This window comes from Asparagus officinalis, chromosome 9 (assembly GCF_001876935.1).
Source record: "Asparagus officinalis chromosome 9, Aspof.V1, whole genome shotgun sequence".
NCBI lineage: Eukaryota > Viridiplantae > Streptophyta > Magnoliopsida > Asparagales > Asparagaceae > Asparagus > Asparagus officinalis.
This window is the reverse complement of record NC_033802.1, coordinates 65,421,897-65,431,142: the sequence shown is the minus strand read 5'-3', so window position 1 is coordinate 65,431,142 and position 9,246 is coordinate 65,421,897.

Sequence of the window (9,246 nt, the reverse complement as noted above, 5' to 3'; positions counted from 1 at the left end):
AGGTGAGCGGGGCGAACGCATAAACTTTCATCCAAGCGAAGGCTTGAGGGGGGGGGGGGGGGGTACTTGAAAGAGCAGAGGATCTACAGAGCCATCCATTATGATTGCGGCGTTGCTGTCTCAAGTCACCCAAACCCGGGGGGGGGAGGGGCCAAGTCTACCGCCCTTTTTGAAGTTGAACTGGTGGTGCTGTTCTCGATCGATTCCTTAGGCACTCAGAACGCTTTCCATTTCCCCCCACTGTTGCGGCAAATGGAGGAATCCTTATCCTGCACTCGCGTGAGACAAAAAGATCGACAAGGTCGTGGCATAATGCCAATTTATTCAATGGTTCTTAATTATTTGCCTCCCTGAGCATGGAAAAACTATAGAACCCCCACCAATGTAAGTTTTGGGTAGTTTCACGCCTCCGTCGATGCGAACGTAACGACTAATGCTTTACGTGAGAGATCGAATTACGCGCACCTAGGACAACCCAAAAAAAAACAGAGCAATTTTCGGACAAATTTCGAAAAGCAACTTCAACGGACCATATTTTTTATGTTCTCAGTAAAATGTTCATTACTGTATATATGTTTTAGAAAGCCGGTAATACTCCCTTCCTTAAGTGACTTTGCAGTTCTTAGGGAGTTTGCATGTCAAAGGTGTGTTAGGCTCTGATACTACTTGTTGTGCGCGACGGAAGTCAAAACCAAACCGATGTGCTTCGAGAGACCAAATCAAACAAACGCCGAGAGAAGACCAAACAATGCAAAATAACGACACAAACTCAAACAACCAATTTTAACGTAGTTCGGCAAGTTGCCTACGTCCACGGGGCAAGAAGGGGATGGTGTTTTCACTAATAGAGAAGAAGAGTACAAATTGAGATTACAAAATCATACAAACTCAGCAATTAATCTCACCAACAAAGCTCTAATTCTCTCTAAACAAAACCCTAACCAATAGCTCAGAAAATACATCTTTTCTGTGCTCCAAATATCCTCTTCGCTGCTCGCCAAACCTAAAACGTGTTCCTATATATATATAGAAATCCTAAAACCAAAAGCATACTAGGAATTCTAAAATCAAAATCAAGATAGATTAGGAATCCTAATAACTTGTTACCAAAACATATTAGGAATCCCAATAACCTGTTACCAAAACAGATTAGAAATCCCAATAGCCTGTTACCAAAATAAATTAGAAAACATATTAGGAACCTGCTATCCAACAATTCTCCACCTCGATGAAGTGTTTCCAACATATTAGGAACCTGTTGCCAAACGTCCCACTTGTTGCGTCCAGTACGAAGTCAGAACAATCCACGACAACAGACTCAATCCACAACAAGTCGAGACCCAAACAAGAATGTAACCACTCTCCAAACGTCGGTATCTACTCACCAAAATCGACAACCCATTTTATTGCTTGAATCTTATTATTAGAGTAGGCATGAAGGTTACATGTCAATTCAATCCTAATTTTTTCTACCAACAAAATTTATTGTAGTTCGGGGAGGGGTAGCTAGGGTCCCTTGAAAAGCAAGAAACAAAGACCCAAGTTATTGTCATGGTTGATGGAAATCAACTGCCCTGTAGATTATGGAATTTCCAAGAAAACTCTAGTCTATGGCCCCATACCATAATAACCCTAATCCTTCCTTAAGTTGACCAGCTCGCTACACATAGATCATGTCCTCGTGTGGGTCCCAAGGCCTAAAAGGGATGCATCTATCTCCATCTAACTCGAAGGATGGGACCCACGCTTTTCATGGCAAAGATCCAAAGACACCTTCTTCTAGGGTTCACATCACACGCCAAGCAATTAACTTGTCTGGGCCTGAGGTGGGCATGATCACAAACAGAGGCATCTCAAACAGCACTGTTGTAGTGGGCCCCCACCCCCCCCACCACAGCGAGACAACTCCAACGCTCGTCACCCATCAACCACAATGGCATGCCTCTCGCTTTTGTCGCGCCATCGGCCCGTTTCCCTTGGGTCGTTTGAGATTCTTGGGTCCTGACGCGTGGCGGTGACGTAAAAATTGATTCGCCCTGCTCATGAAAACAATTGCTCGGTCATGGTTGTCGGGTTTTTGTGGACGTAAAAGAATAAATGTGGGTAAAATTTTGCCTCAAATTTTGCCCTGATTACACTCTTATACAGATGGATGAAAGGAAAATGATGGGGGCACACTCCCAACCATAACTCCAAACCACACCGTCTCCCTCTTTTGTTACAGTGCACCGAGCCCCACATGGGATTTTAATGGCACGGTGCACTGTAGCAAAAGAGAGAGATGATATGGTTGGAGTTGTGGATCGATGGGGGTATGCCCCTAGTGCCACTCTAGATGAAATGCGACAAATAAGATTTGGGCTTCGTGGAAATTAGTCTCTTAAACCTTCCATGGTTCGGTATTAGCCTCGTCATCTCATATCATTGAAATTATTGATAGGTCCCTCCAATAATCGTAAGATAGCTTGTAATTAGGTCCCTCTAGGCAGCTATAATTAGCTCCGATAGGAGCCTCGTGGGTCTTCTCCTCCTTCGGATTTCGAGTCATGGCGTTGCAATTTTACAATCGACCGCCTTGAGTTAAGATTTAACCCAACCACATTTTCACAAATAGTTTCAAATGACGTGAGGGACCGATATAAAGTTACGGTACATTTGAGGGACCAACACGGAAATGATGATAACCTGATCAGGAAGTCAATCGCGCTAGCTTTAATGGACCAGTCGCCTACAAAAAAGACAAATGACTTTCGGGGACTCACAAATTTGTCTTGTAGATAGATAGACTTTTAGGGGTTGAAGATCAACGGATCAGGGTCGGTCAATAGTCGATCCGATGTAGACGCAACGCTCGATAATCCAGCGACCGGACCCCTTGCGGTTTCGTGGACCCGAACCGCACGGTTTTAGCCCCAAACTAAATTAAGTCGGTAATGTATTAATTAGCCAGACGGAGCTTTTCGTACTCCCCTCCTTTAGTGCTTCTGACTGCAGCCGAGTCTTGCCCACGTAATAAGAAGATAATAAAAATCCGTCTACAATGTTGATATTTTCCCGTTAAAAATCCGTGGACGTTGTTGACATTTCCGTCTGCATTATTATTTAAACACAAGGACAATAGCTCCGGACAAATCGAGCAAAATTGACCCGCGCGATGCCGCGAAATTAGCATAAAAATAAGCTAAAAAGAGGAATAAGGAAAAGCTTCACAATTGCGTTACAGTACTTAACCAAGTGAACAATTTGGCAAATTAGAGATCCAATGTATTAGAGAACTCTTCAAAGTATTAATAGGATTCTAAGAAATAAATGACAACAACTTAGAATTTATACTTACGAAGATCCACTTGAAAGTACATGGATGCTTAAGACTAATTTATTTATTAACTTAATTCATTTGACTATATATGACAATGTGGAAACAAATTATCATCTGCATTTATTGGATCTAAACACGTCATTGGGATATATCTAAATAAGAGAGAACAATTAATAACTAATTAAACGATTGAAGCCTCACTTATCTTGTTTGGGATGAGGTCTCATTGGTGTTCACTTTCCAAATGTGATTCCATATATCATAATCTTGAACTGTTCTGCCTTTGTAACCTGGACAATATCACATAACAATTTAGAAATAATAAGCATAAAGGCAAATGAAAATGATAAACATCAAAGCAAACTGACATCCACTATATCAAATTTGCTTCATTCCTCTTTAGAAATCCTCGCCTCTGCCACGTGGACATAATTTAGAAAAAAAAATCAAACTAAATTTTGGTCAAAGAATTGATGGTAAATTACATCGAAAATTCACAAATATATTCTATTTAGGAAGTATACATAGAAAGATAAAAAACAAACCATCTCAATGCTATCCAAAGTTTCAACTAAATAAAAAATCCCTAAAAATTAACTTACCCAAAACATTAACCCCTCCAAAATTACCGACAACCCACTCTTACAACACCCCCACATTCCTCTATATGAAGCCAATGGCAATCCACATTACTTATCCCCTCTCCTCTAATCTCCTCCACCGCTCCTCGACATTGATCTAATCCTTATTTTCTTTTACTTATTGTTGTTTGGGATGATGTGGAGAGGTGATGACCTGAGAATTCAAAATAGGGTTTTTGACTGAAAATATTAGGAGGAGAAGAGAGGTTACTAGGTAACTATAGATTTATGCTTGTGGTTGGAATTTTTTTAATTATGTTTATTTTGGATGTGCACTGTAGATATTTTTTTCGTCGAAAGTCGTTTTCATTGTCGATTCCATTAAAACTTAAATCGTTTACAGAGAATTACAATGAAAAATAAGTAAATTACAACTCTCTTGGAAAATAACACAGAAATCGTTTATCGATTTCTGCTTTTGTGGGATCTTTGCCTGTGCCGGGGGTGCGTTAGCCCGTGGACCACCGATTCACAGATTCTGATTGAATCGTGAAGGTTTTTGGATATTCTTCTTCGTTTATCAAAGTAAGAATCTTTAAATGAATATCTTATCGATGTAAGATGTTCACTCTTCCAAAGATCAAGTCAGAGCTTAGATATTTGGGAATCGCCAAAAGCTTCTTGAAAGTGTTAATGAAGAATGAAGACTCTCTCTTGCTCCAAATCACCAAAAGCTCAAGTCTCTTTGTTCCAATTTGTCCTCTTGCTTTGTTTCGTGTCTAGGGAGGTATTTATAGGGATATGGGTGCATAATAGTGGAAATGGAAGCAATATAACTGACCAAGTGTACACTCTTTGGGCGCGTCAGTCTACACTGCCGCGGCTATTGGCGCGTCAGTGTGGACTGGCACGGCCAAAGAGGCAGTTACAGCCACATTTCCATCGTGCTTGAAACCGTCCTCCCACGACTTTTAACCACTTTTTTCGTGATTTAACTACTTGTCCACATCAGCACACGTTTCTTTTTCATCATGGCACCACGTGGACTTTGAAGAATCATTCTGTAACTGTTTTGTAACCGCCGCGACAATTCCCTGTAGTTTGCGCGTCACCATGGACTGGTGCGACATAGGCACGTTACCATAGACTGCCGTGCCTTAGGTGCGTCACCCTAGGCTGTCGTGCCTTAGGCGCGTCACCCTAGACGCCTATGGCGCGTCACCACAGGCTGCCGCGCCTATGGCGCGTCACCATAGGCTGCCGCACCTATATGTGTCGTATGTCAGTGTGTTTTGTCACATGTATGCACATTGTATCTATGAGTATTTTTTGATGCCTATAGATACCCCCTCCTAAGTATCTCAGACTTATTCTTTTATAGAAGAGTCTGAGACACTTTGGATAAGATAGGTTTTACTTGTAATCCCTTCAGTATTCAGTTGAAGAAATTACGTAGAATGGTCTGTGAATGGCTTCAATTCCTGACTTCTTCATCTTTTAGTCTATTCAGTGCTTTGTAGAATAGCTAAAATTTTTCCGGTGCTGCGTTTATCGCGTGGCCGTTGTTGAAGTCTTGAATTAGAGCTGGTGTTGAAGAATGGAGGAATAGTTTATACTCATATACCCTATCGGAGTGTTCGGAAAATAGTTTAACCTCATATACCCGTTAGGAGGTTCAAGGAGATGCAGTTTATACTCATATACTCATCGGAATTTTTAGGAAATAGTTTAACCTCGTATACCCATTAGGAGGTTATCAGGTTATCCCTAAGAATATTATGAGTGATATTCTCCAGAAACTTCCTGTTGAGGGTAGGAAAACAGTTTAGATTCGTGTACCTATTAGAGTATCTTGGTCTCTTTTTTGTTGGTAGAGATAAACTCGATGATTGAGAGGAAAATTTTTATATTCTACCTCCTAGTCTCTTGTTTGTTGGTAGAGATAAACCCAAAGATGGAGAGGAAAAATTTTATATTCTATCTCATAGTCTCTTGTTTGTTGGTAGAGATAAACCCAAAATCGGAGAGGAAGAATTTTATATTCTATCTCCTGGTGCAAAAGAAACTCAAAGTGGGATCTCCACTTAGAGAATCTGGATTAGTTTGAATAATCCTAACTGTCATAAGGTTTGATTATTCAACCTCAAGAAATGGACCTTTCGTTCGCGAAATGAATCGAAAGGAGATTTTGGTTATGGCCCTAACTGTAGTAAGGTTTGACCAAGTGGGAGTTTTAAGACGATCCTAACTGTAGGAAGGTTTGATCGCTCAATTTGTGGGCCTCTCATTCATGGAATGAATCAAGAGGGGATTTTAGCTTTGGTCCTAACTGTTTAAAGGTTTGACCGAAAAGGATTTGAGACGATCCTAACTGTTTAAAAGGTTTGATCGTTCAATTTGTGGACCTCTCGTTTATGGAAGGAATCGAGAGGGGATTTTGGCTTTGGTCCTAACTGTTTAAAGGTTTGATCCAATAAGGATTTGAGACGATCCTAACTGTTTAAAAGGTTTGATCGTTCAATTTGTGGACCTCTCGTTCATGGAACAAATCGAGAGGGGATTTTGGCTTTGGTCCTAACTGTTTAAAGGTTTGACCATGTAGGAGTTTGATACGATCCTAACTATTTAAAGGTTTGATCGCTCAATTTGTGGATCTCTCATTCATGGAACGAATCAAGAGGGGATTTTAGCTTTGGTCCTAACTGTTTAAAGGTTTGACCCAAAAGGATTTGGGACGATCCTAACTGTTTAAAAGGTTTGATCGTTCAATTTATGGACCTCTCATTCATGGAAGGAATCGAGAGGGAATTTTGGCTTTGGCCCTAACTGTTTAAAGGTTTGACCGAATGGGGGTTGCTAATTGTCATGGATTGAAATTTTGGGTGTTGTGTCAGAGCCCAACAGTTGGAGTGTTAAAGGCTTGGACACAGTGGGAGTTTGGGTGGATTTAACCACGAAGTATTTTGGTGGACCCACCGTCAGTTGATTTGATCGACGAGGGATTTTATGGTGGAGGACTGTGAATTATCAAGCACCCCACAATTAGACTGTAGGAGTTTCGTGAGGAAAGACTGACCCGATAAGGTCATTGAATCTCATCTCAACGAAAGAGTACTTGGAAAGTCACAGTGGGAGTTGGCGAAATTGATCCTGACGATTGAAACCAACCAAGAATCGGATGAAGGAAAAGCAAATGGGACATGCTTCATCCTTGAAGGTTTTCAGAGTTTCGTGATGAAAGAGTTCTCTGAAAATCACAGTATAAGGGTTTTAATCATTTTGGACATGATTAAATAGCCACAGCGGGAAGTTCTTAATTATTTTTATCATGATTAAGAGTGGATTATTCAGATGATTAGTTTTCACCTTAAATAATCTAATAGTTTCAGGTTATCCTTAAGAATACCATATATAGCATTCTCTAGGAACTTCCCGTTAAATAGGTTACCCTGAATGTACTAGGGATAGTACTTTTTCAGGAACTCCTCGTTTGTGAGCAATGTTGCTGTTCTTGATATAGAATTAGATCTTGGTTCCTGCCTTCGTATTCAGCCATGATAACCTCGTATCCACCCCCAGCTTTTAGGTGAACCTGAGTCTAATCACATTTGGTTACATTATTGGAGCATACAAATTAAGGAAGCAGTTTTTTAACCTCTTATATCAGTCGGAGGTTTGGGAAACAGTTTATACTCGTATACCCTTTGGAGTGTATGGAGAAGCAGTGTATACTCGTATACTCTTTGGAGTTAGGGAAAACGGTTTATACTCGTGTACCCAATGGAGTATGATTCGTCTTTACTTAGCTTGTTTCGCCGTTATGACGCCGGAGTCAATTAAGGCTTGGATTTTGTTTTTGAGTCCAAAACAAACCTTAGTAGGATGAAGAACCCTTCTGTGATATGCACAGTAGTTTGGATCCGTAATCCTCTTAGTTCCCTCTTGGTTTTTAATAGGTGGTAGCTCGATCTTGTTGTTGGCGAGGAGGTATTTCAAGATGGCTGGAGCTTCATCATCTTTGAAAGAATATTTCTTTTGGAACTTCGGATCGAGAGTCGCGTTCACAGCAATTGCAGATATCGTCGGTTGGCTTCTCTCAGCTTTCTTTCTTTTAAGAAAGTGTTCAGCTTGTTCACCGCGCATTTTTAAATATTTTCAAGTTTTGGATGGTACGACCCCCAGGGCTTCCAGGACATCGATAGAGAGATTATTGTGGCATGTTTGTGTAGGTTGTCTAAAAATCATAATAGATAGTTAATCCCCCATCAAACACCGATGATGGAAGTTACAATCTGACGACTTCCAGAAGGCTACAATTTGAGGACTTTCACGTAGAAGGTTACAATCTGACGACCTTCACAACAACTAATGAAAGCCCCAATTCAACAGCCTTCACAATCAACATCGGGAGTTACAATCTGACGACTCTCGTATTTACAAGAAGCCAAGACGAAGATCACAAGAGGACGATCTGTGCAAAGTTCTAGCAAAAGAGACTACAAATTGACGGTCTCTTCATATTAGAATGCAGATATCTCTCAAACCGTGAGGAATTTGGCAAAACGGAGAAAGCGAACCGAAGCCTTTGGCTTGGTTCGGATGGCCCCGTCTCGTCGAGATAGCCGATTTTCATATGTAATTCGTCCAATTCCGACGTACGGTTTGAAAGTTATGACCTGTTCTTCGTAGCAAGTTATGTTCTGAAGTCCGTCTGCAAGACTGGACTTCGTCAGAACATTGAACTCAGCGAGGTTACAAGTCAACAACCTCTATCAAACGTAGAAGTTTAATTCTGCGTTTCTCAAATTCGAAACGCACACAACTTGTGCGTTCTCCAGCGAATGTCTAACTCTGCAACGCAGAGTTCAAGCACCAAACGCACACATAACGTGCGTTCTTCAATAGGTTCAACTACGTGTCCCAAACTCTGGACGCAGAGTTAAATTTCAACGCACCAACGGCCCGTGTGTCTCAAATCTCTAACAGAGATTTAACTCTGCGTCTCAAGTCTTGGACGCAGAGTTAAAGCCCAGAACGCCAACTGAGGCGTTTTGACTTGTTCAAACGCAAGCCGAACGGCCTCAAAGCCGTTATCCCACGTTCTGAGGGATTCTCGCCCACAAAGGAGCGGAAATAGGGGTTGGTTACACCCCACATCACCCTATAAATAACCAACTTACTCAACTGAGTAAGGGGTTGGTCGGTTGATCGATTTTCTGATATCAAAACCGCATAAGGTTTAGGTGAGCTGGCATCAAAACCGCCTAAGGTCATCAAATCTCAGCAGTTTAACGAAGAAGAAGATCTTTTGGAAATCAAAGAACTGATCAACGATCAGTTAATCGA